The sequence below is a fragment of the Melopsittacus undulatus genome, chromosome Z, assembly GCF_012275295.1.
Source record: "Melopsittacus undulatus isolate bMelUnd1 chromosome Z, bMelUnd1.mat.Z, whole genome shotgun sequence".
NCBI classification, from domain to species: domain Eukaryota; kingdom Metazoa; phylum Chordata; class Aves; order Psittaciformes; family Psittaculidae; genus Melopsittacus; species Melopsittacus undulatus.
The window spans coordinates 3828073-3838051 of NC_047557.1; the positions used below are offsets into that span (position 1 = coordinate 3828073).

The window sequence follows — 9979 nt, forward strand, 5'->3', positions numbered from 1 at the left end:
GGAGCACGTCCTGTATGAAGACAAGCGGAGAAAGCTGTGGCTGTTTATTATGGAGAGGAGAAGGCTGTGTGCAGACCTCCTAGCTGATTCCATTTTCTGAAAGCAGCCTACAAGGATGCTGGGGAGGGACTCTTCATTAGGGACTGTAGTGACTGGACAAGGGGTAATGGATTGAAACTTAAAGAGGGGAAGTTTAGGTTAGATATAAGGAAGACATTCTCTACTGTGTAGGTGGCGAGGCCCTGGAATGAGTTGCCCAAGGAAGCTGTGAATGCTCCATCCCTGGAATTGTTCAAAGCCAGGTTGCATGCAGTCTTGGGTGGCGTGCTTTATTGTGAGGTGTCCCTGACCATGGTAGGTGAGTTGGAAGTAGATGATCTTAAAATCCTTTCCAACCCTACCTATTCTATGATTCTGCGATTCTATAAACAGGAAGTGCAGAGGTTGAGGCTTTATCCCATATCTGCTGCAAGCTTTCAAACAGCAAGTGATAACGAGTATATATGTACATGTGGGATAAAAGGCTGCCTTTCAGGGAAATGTGTAAAGGCTCATGAAACTGAGCTATACCAGACAGCACATTTAAAAAGACTTGGGCTTAAAGCGGCTTGGAGAAAGGGATGGGCTGGAAAGAGAGGTAAGACAAACCAGGCAAGACACTTTGCTTTCATAGATCCCCAATGCTTTTTTATTGCTCCATAGTTGTGGGAGAGAAGTCAGCTGGGACTGCAGGACCATGTGGTACCTAGGGAACATGCAGTGATTTAGGAAGCTGGCTTCTTCTCCCAGAGGTAGTAGTGTGCTGAGTGACTCCTTCTGCATCCATCCTGCAGACATTCCTGAACTTATCTCTCATCTTTGAAGTACGTGGGTGTGTAAAGGGATGACTTCTTCTCTGGAGGAGGTGTTCTTCAGCCTACTTGGTTCTATGATTCTATGACTCATGTTTAGTTACCATGTTTCCTGCAGAAGACCAACATCACCTGCTCCTTGCTGTGGACAGAGATCTTTGTAGTGGGATGAGAAGATATAAGAACAGATGAGATTTGCTCTCTTCTCACAGATGTTAGGGCTGTTTTGTCTGTGTTGTTTCCATTCTTTGAGACCCAGGAGTGCAAGCAAATCAACTATTTCTGCAGTTCCCTCTGGCTTTACTTTATCCCACAACGACATGGCCTGGTATCAGGTCTCCATAAAGCCCAGGCTGGCCTACTCTCTTGCCTTCCCACCAGCACTGGCAGGGCAGCTGGGGAGCACAGATCCAGGGCACTGGGAGTCCCAGAGCCATGCAGATCCTCAGCTCTGTCTTTTCTACTGTGTAAGAGGGCACCTCTACCCATCCCGACCAGTGAGCAAGAATTCCTTGCTTTATGTTGTTTCTGGCTCCACAGAAAAGCTCTGTTTTGCTCTTCCCCATCAGATCATGAGCTTTAGCTCCCTAAAAGGAATGGTTTAGGTGAAGTCTGGTGCCACCTGAAAGATCCTAGCAAGCTGGACTCTGACTTTGGAGACAAGGTTTCACTAAGGAGAAGTTCTGATCAAAGCCCTGTATGTAGGCATTTCCAGAGCTTAAGGATGTCCAAGCTTGCGATCTCAACTGTCTCTGCAGTTCGGGCCTTCCCCTGATTCAACACCATGAGCTATATAATTCTCAGTGGCACTTTAGTGATGGAACTCGGCAAAATGCTTTGGTTGTTCAGCAAATCATAGAATCATAGAATCAAGATATTTCTTTCAGCCTCATCCTCCATTGCCTTCTATCCCTCTAACACAGGTGGCCAGTGTATCTTTCCTGTGTAGAATCTTGTAATGAGCACTTCTCATAAGCAAATCTAATTTTTTTGTGCTCTCTGTTTCAGGTCAGCCTGATTATGCTGTAGGTGATGGCTACATCACTAGATGCTGTTGATCCTGTCTGTAGGTTGTCCAGGCAGAAGACGCTGTTGGTCTGGCCAGTGTGGTGGTACTTCCAGTTACTCCCAGCTGTGAGAGAAACAGTGTTGTTTTTGCATAATTGGGGATGGGGCTTAACAATATTAAGACTTTCCAATCTTAGAGCTTTAAGGTCAATAGTAAGGCTTTGCAATAATAAAGAGTTTTCTATACTAGGTCTGGGATTAAGTTCCTAACACAGTGAAGGAAATGTTTTGAGATATAATTATTCAAAAAGACACGCTCTGTGGTTAAGGACAGTGTCACCTCTAGGAGATAGGCAGAGTATTACCTCCAACCATACTTGGAATCACCTTGTCCTGGGTGATGTTTGATTTACAACTGCCTATCGTGGGTGGATCTCACCCAGTGCTTAGGGAAAGTCTCTGAAAAGTATGATGTGTAAAGGTTACAGGAAACCTGAGTGTGGCTGTTTACAGGCTGGTCCCATAGCACTTGCTATTGTTAGTGCTGGTGGGGAAGTAAGCCAAGTTCATGGCCTGGGGGCAGATGTGACAGGAGGGGATTCAATTGCTAGATTTAGAAAAGTGGTTTGGGAGCCAAAGAAGAACGAATGTGGCCACTCTGGGGACACTACCATTCCTCCATTGATGTTGACATGGATTCCTCCAAAGAATCCTAAGATAGTAAATGTAATTGAAATTAAATATTTGAAGTAGAAACAGGATATAGTAATGCAAATGCCTGGGTAGAATGGGTCAAATATACAGTGAAAATTTTAAATAGAAGCAATTGCTATGCATGTGCTTCAGGACAAATGTGCTTCAGCACAGGTAGTCCGTTTTCCATTAGGATGGTCTTGAGACCGACAAGCAATGATGTATTTCAGCACAATGTACCGGGAGAAGGCTGCCTGGCGAAACAGAACCTGTAATTCCCTCTTTACCCTTATTCCCTGCTCTGTGGGAGAAGGACATCAGGGTGCCTCCTGATGTTACTCTGCAGCATCTGATAACCGTAGAGTTTGTCTCTTACGACAGGCTGTGAATGCTACTAGGAGAATTCTAGGAGAATTAAAAACACGTGCAGATGTGAATGAGGACAATGCAGGAAAGTAGTCAGCTATAATAATCTCCAGAGCAGACTTAGGGTGGTACTGTGGGAAAAAAAAATCCTAAGGTCTGCACTTCCTCCAAACTAGAGGGGATCCTGTGCAACAGTTCAATTGGCAATTCCATTTACCCTGGCATTTGAGAGGGAAACAAACTCCTCAAGGAAGAGAGTAAAAAGAAGTATTTTAGGAACAGCCTTTTAGGATAGAATCTTTACTGATTTAGTTGGAATCCTTTGAGGATTTTCTGATGACCACAAAGCTACGAACGAAGTAGCAACAGGGTTTGAATATTTTTGTGTGTGTGTGTGTGTTTTGGTAGGTTACAATCAGTATAAATATAGATTGGATAAATTATATTTATTCTAACAAACAGAAGTTCATAAATCATGCCAGGGACACAACAAAAGGAATTGCAGAACAATTGGATGCTAGCAGTGGGATGGCATAAGAAAATAGTATAGTTTTAGATATATTAGCTGAAAAAGGAGAAATATGCATAATGCTAGGGAGCAGGTGCTGCACATTTACTCCAAGTAACACACCACCAGACGGAACCATAACCAGAGCCTTACAAGGCCTCACAACCTTGGCAGAAGAATTGGCTGAATATTCCACAATAGATATTTCATTAACAGGATGGTCAGAATCCTGGTTCGGAAAATGGAGAGGAAAGGTGGTATCAGTTTTTACTTCTCTAATTGTAGTAGCAGGTGTACTAACAGCTCTATGGTGCTACATAATTCCATATATAGGAAGACTTGAACAACTTCCTCTTGAAACAACACTGTGAAAAAAATGCTCATGGGACCACCACACTACTCTGATACACTGCTTTAGACTAAAAAAAAAAAAAAAAAGAAAGAAAAGGCGTGAAGATGAATGGGATGACTTATCCTTAGACAAAAAATGTGAAATTATGTTATCCAGACTGGAAGTGACATATGGAGCAATTATGCAAAGAAAGTGAAAAAACCAAAACCAGTATAAAGAAGAGAGAGAAACAGTGTTGTTTTCACATAACTGGGGATGGGGCTTTGCATTATTAAGGCTTTCCAATATTACAGCTTTAAGATCAAGATTAAGGCTTTGCAATATTAAGAGTTTTCAATGCTGGGGCTAAGTTACTAAGGGAACGAAACAAAGGGTTTGAGATCTAGTAACTCAAAAAGACACATTCTGTGGTTAAAGCCAATGTCATCTCTAGATGAAAGACACACTCCATGGCTAAAAAGAATACTCTCCATGTACAAAATAAGCCAGTGCAGGCTGCTTGAACAGTATGTTGGGGTACCACATGTATGCCACAGGGTTAAGAAATTGAACTGGAAAAAGATTATGTGGATAATAATGATGTGGTAAATAAAGGAAGTGGCATACGAAGTTGAGTAAGGGGAGGTGTAAACAGAGGCAGCACAGTTAGCATATAGATTAAAAGCACTGAACAGGCTGTAAACCTTGGAGTACACCACCAATGAAGTAACAAGGGAGGGAACTTATGGACAGGATAGGAAATATAAATCATAGCTCTGCTTTTGCTGTGTGTGCCTACTTGCTAGGACACCCGTTTTTCCAAAATATTAATAAAGAGCTGCCTCACTGTTGTGTCTAGCCTGAGCTTAAGCTTTTACCTAAACACCATTTCTCACAGCAGCCACACAGAACTGAAGTGCCTCTCCATTTCAGCAAAGTATTTGAGGACTCAGATAATTACTTGCACATTCAGAAAGTGCCTATTACAAATCTCTGCCTTTGATGAGCCAACTGTTTGGACAGATATCCCATCGTCACACCTGGGGGAAGAAAAGGAATCTAAGTGATGGACCCAGACACAGGGGCCGTCTGTCAGAAGAAGATTTTGATTTAAGTCCTTCCACAGTGCAGCCATCTGGAAGAGGCTGGAGATAACCAAGAAGTCATATGTGCTGAGGAGACTGCTGCACAATGCTTTGGCTGAAGCCCTGAAACTTATTTTCTGATCATGTCTCCTCAGATTTCTTGCTTTTTTTTTACCATATACATGATCATGCCTTTGATTCAGAAAATCATGTGCTGCAGAGCTGCTGGTCTCTCTCATATGCTCATGTGCCACACTGCTAAAGAAGCTCATGTACCTTATGACACAGGAATGGAGGATAAGGGGACGAGCACACAGTTCAGCTGTTTAAACGTGGAGCCATGTGACTACCAGTGGAGCAACAGGAGCTGCTCATATATGCGTTCTTGAATTTGACTCTGCGTGACTTCAGTGTATGTCTAAGCCAAACAGTCCCTGGGGCTTTTATTGTATTTCCTTGTGCGGAGAAAATGACAGTGAGCTTATACATCTCTCCTGCTGCATTACAATGGACTGTGCAAAGGGTACATGCCCAGGAATCCGTTGTCCATTTTCATTTCTGAAAGTCAAAGTGTACAAATATTCTGCTGAAGGACCCTGCTGTAGTCTTAGTTCTTAAAAACATACATCTTTTAAGATGAAGTTTTGAGACATGAGTGGTGGTTATCTTTCTTCTGAAAGGTGTCATAGTACTTTTTTGTCTAGGCTAGGGCTGCTACACCATCAAAGCACCCTAGGATGTTCAGGTTCATTATTCTCTGAGGAAGCCTTAAAGAGCACATCTTTGCTCAGACTTTATTTCCTACTTCATCAATACAACGACAGGTCTGGGAGAGGACACACCAAGACTTTAGCTTCCCCCTGAGCACCTAGAGTCAGGCTGAGTTTCATCACAGGCCTCTCTAGAGGGGTCTGTCCTTCTCCCAGACACACACAAAAGTGAATAGACTAACAAGAGACCCTGATACCTAGCTGCACAGTGCCTGCCTTCCCCCCTAGGGACAGAAAGGTTTCAGCTTCTTTAATAAGAGAGAATGAAAAGAGGCATACAGGTACCATGTTAATCGTATGACCCTTCAGATGCTGGGAATCCTGCCTTCAGACACAGTTAAGAGCTCTTCCTTTTTGGTCCTATGAGCTAATACATAAAGTATCAAAAGAAAGCAGCATTATTCATGAAGGAAGTTCACATGAGAACTTACTGCTGCATTTCCAGATACAGGCAGGGGCAGGCAGCTGGTGCAAGGGTCAGTATCAGGCAGGAGCTGCCCATAGACCTCCTGTTACCATGAGATGGCTAAGCTCATCCTGCACCCACAGGGCTTTCACAGTGCAGACCAGCCCTGTGCCTGCTCAGGGGATCACCAGCTCCATAATGTGCAATGATCTCCTGGTCAGGACCATCTCTGCCTTGACACATGCACAATTTCCTTTTCCCACAGGTATTATAAATTATAGATGATGTTGATAAAAATGAGTCTTCTCAAGCCCAATGTACAAAGCATAAGAGCAGACATTACCTGTTTAAGATCATCAGGTCCTTGAATTTAGCATCTTTTGCAAGGAGGGACTGAGCTCTGCAGGGTCTCATCCATGTGGGGACTGGTTGAAATCACTTCTGCTCCAGTGGGGCTGGGCCTCAGCTCCAGAGGTGGCTCCATAGTGCAGCTGAGCACCCAGGTAGGGATCAGAAGGTTCAGTGATGCCTGGTCCCTCAGGCTGAACCTGGAGCCCTGCTGTGGTTGGAGATGCCTCAGGCACTGCACAACAGGCTGCCCTGCTCCAGTGGCACTTCCAGGTCCTGCTATGGTACAAGTAGAAAGACGAGACCTCACACTCCCCGTCCTCAGTAGCAGAGGCTTGGTTTCTTACATCGCATTCCTTATAGCACCAGCTTAATCTCCCCTTAGACTTGTATAGAGACACATGCCCTTCTCCCAGGCTCCTATATAGGACCCTGCCTCCTTAACCCACACCCCCCGACACCCTGGGGCATTATAGGAGAGCCTGGCCTTTTCACAGGACTGCAGAGTGGAACCTGTCATCCTAGGATTCCATAGGTGAGCCTTGCCTCAATGCCACTCCTTAGAGGGGAAGCCTGCCCACTCCCTTATAGAGAAGTTTGGATTCTTCCCCGGTTCCTAGAGATGATGCTGGCCTCCCATCCAGTCCTCAGAAGGGAAACCTAGCTCCCTCCCGGGCACTTTTAGAGGAGCCTGACATCCACACTGCGCTTTATAAAGGGTTCAGTTCCCCCACAGGCCCTCATAGGAGGGCCGAACCTCATCTCAAACACTTACAGATGGGCCTGACCTCCCCACAGAAACATGCGGAGTCATCCGACCTCCCCCCAGGCACTTACTAAGGAGCCTAGCCTTCCCAGAGCAGTATATATCAGAGCGTACCCCAAGCCCGCACCCCTCCTGGCAGGAGACCCACCCCACTCAGGCCAGGCCAAGCGGCCAGGCCCTGGCTCACAGAGCTGCATTGTCCGTTGCGTCCTTTTGTCCTTCAGGTAACTTTCGCTCTGCTGACAGGAAGGGAGCTGGTGGGGGCAGAGTCAGTCTACCCCCACCTCCGCGCGCAGTCGCCATTACTGCGTCTGGGTGGTGGCGCAGAGCATGGCCATGGCGGAGGCAGTGAGGGCGCGCCAAGAGCAGGCCCAAGACGCAGGGGGAAGGCGGGGTCGCTTCCGGGGGAGGTTCCTCCGGTCCTCCTCCTGGCTGACTACGCCGCCTCCTGGTGTGATTCGTCCGCTGAGTTTAGAGTGGTGGGGAGGGCTCTGCAGGGTTGTTACACACAGCGGGGCATTCATCAGCACTTTGTCTCGTCTTGGGAGCTGTTCCTGAGTGGGTTTAAAGCGGCAGAGAGGCTGTCAGCTCCAGGCCGTGTTTGTGTCCATGTTTGTTTATCTGCTGCTGGAAGCAGTTAGACTGGGGGGTGCATGCCTATCTAAAAAGACATGGCACATCCCAGGCAGCGTTCAAGGCCAGGCTGGACAGGGCTTAGAACATCCTGGTATAGTGGAGGGTGTCCCTGCACAGATTTCAGTAGTTGTGGAATGATCTCAAATGAAATATCTTGCCTCAGATCAAGCTCAAATTGGAAATGTTTCTCTGCATTGCCTAACCTCTTCCATGTTGTACACTGCATCCCGGAGAGCAATGGCAGTGAAATCCTGACTGTCAAAGCCCTTTGAGAATAAGTTGGTGATTTAATTGACCACTGTTCTGGAAAACAAGGGTCAGATTTAAGTGTCAGCTACGGCTGTGATTCCAGAACATGTTTTATTTCATGGCTGCGGTTCCATGATTTTAGTTGGTGGCAGGGCATGGCTGAAGCCACCCATGAAGTCAGAGCAGACTCTCCCCACACAGGGCAGGTTTTATCTTTTCTTAAACACAGATTTCATTAGAACCATGCTGATTCCCTCTTAAGCCAACAACACTGATACTGGATGCAGCAATGAGGATGGTACTCCTGCAAAGGAAGTAGATTTACATGTTTGGTGTAAAATTATCTTCCCAATTACTGTTTAAAGACAGAATCCTGAATCCCTGGGTATGTAGCTCAATAATCCTTCCTGTGACACATTCTTCTGAGGTAGGGTATGATCTCTATTTCCCAAATCCGTGTATATTATTTGGGAGGAGGTGGGGTAGATGTGCAAATACACGTTCTGATATTATATAACTATGGGATCTGTCAGAGGTTCCTGTGTCCTGCGATGCATGTTTAACACTTGAATTTCACAGAGTTTTCTAGACCCTGGCCAGGATTTGTTGGCTATACTGCAATGATTCTGCCAGCTGTAAGGGGGGTGTGAGCTGGGGGTCTGTCTCCTTTCCCAAGTACCAAGTGACAGGACAAGAGAGAATGACCTCAAGCTGCACCAGATGAAGTTTAGACTGTATATTAGGAATAATTTCTTCCCCAAGAGGTTGTCAAGCTCTGGAAGAGGCTGCTCAGGGCAGTGGTGGAGTCACCATCCCTGGAGGTGTTTAGAAGATGTGAGGATGTGGAACTTTGGGACAGAGTTTATTGGTGGCTTTGGCAGCCTAGAGTAAACGGTTGAGTCAGTAATCTTAAAGGCCTTTTCCAGCCTAAAGGATTCCACAATTCTAATCAGAGCATCAACAAGATGATGCTTTGGCCACCTTACATTGCCCCTTCATTTCCACGTACACATGGTGGGCAGCATCCCTACCCCTAGGGCTGGCATTATGCTCTCCTGTGTGACTCCACTCTCTGCTGCAGCCATGTTTGCCTGCTGCCCTGACCCCTGGTGAACCTCCCCAGCACGGCTCTGCTGTTGAAGGAGTTGGCTATTCATAGCTGTGTGTTTGAAACATCTCTGGGACTTGAGTCATGAGCTACGCTTTGCATATTTCCCTCCATGAGCTTGCTGGGGGGCTGTTCTGTGGTATGGTCACTCACCTTCAGCAGGATTTTTTAGTGTCAGATTTTCTGTGCCCCAGCTTCACTGTGTGCTAACCTGGGGCAACTCTTTGCTTCAGGTTGCTGTGTGTTAAAACCTGGCTGAATTCATCGGGGTGAGTGGCAGATGTGACTGTGCTTGCTTGAAGAAGTTCTTCATACTAGATTTTTTACACTGAAGGGCCTGTCCCAGCAGGACTGATGCTGAAATAGCTAATGGTGCTTGGATGCCACTTAAAAAGTCCTGCTGCTTTTATATGTTTCTGGATATGGAGGTGTGCTATGGGGTCAGTCTCCTGTCAGCTACAACAGTTGATTCAAGCAACGGAGTCTTTTCACGTCTCCATGGAGTTTTCTCTGAATCAATGTTTATAAATGTATTATTATTATATATATGAAACTTTCTTTTCTTTGCAGAGATAGTGTGGGACAAGGTTTCAGCTGGCACGAACCCTTTGGGAAGAAGCAAAGAAAATGGACGAATTCAGAGAAAAGAAAAAACTGCATTGGAAAAAGGTCAGGGTGTTGATTCATCACCATCCTTGGTGATGGATCCTGGTTCCTAGCTTTTGTCTCCCAATTTGCCCTAGTCCCCTGCATGCTTCCAGTGCCTGCCGCTGCTGGGAAGTCCTGAGGTCCTTCCTATATGTTGCAACCCTGCTGCTGAACCTCTGCCTTCCTTCTTACCATAACATCTTCTC

General features: G+C 45.8%; 1 long non-coding RNA gene across 2 annotated transcripts; it reads right to left on the reverse strand.

Moving 5' to 3' along the window:
- Nucleotides 1-665: 665 nt before the first annotated feature.
- LOC117437939 (uncharacterized) lies at nucleotides 666-7509 on the reverse strand. 2 transcript variants are annotated; one of them, XR_004550560.1, is made up of 3 exons: nucleotides 7281-7509; nucleotides 6362-6642; nucleotides 666-1983 (listed from the first exon to the last, which is right to left on the reverse strand). It is a non-coding gene; the product is annotated as an uncharacterized lncRNA (long non-coding RNA). The 2 variants fall into 2 exon arrangements; XR_004550559.1 differs by having other exon boundaries at nucleotides 6362-6645.
- Between the last annotated feature and the right edge of the window lie 2470 nt (nucleotides 7510-9979).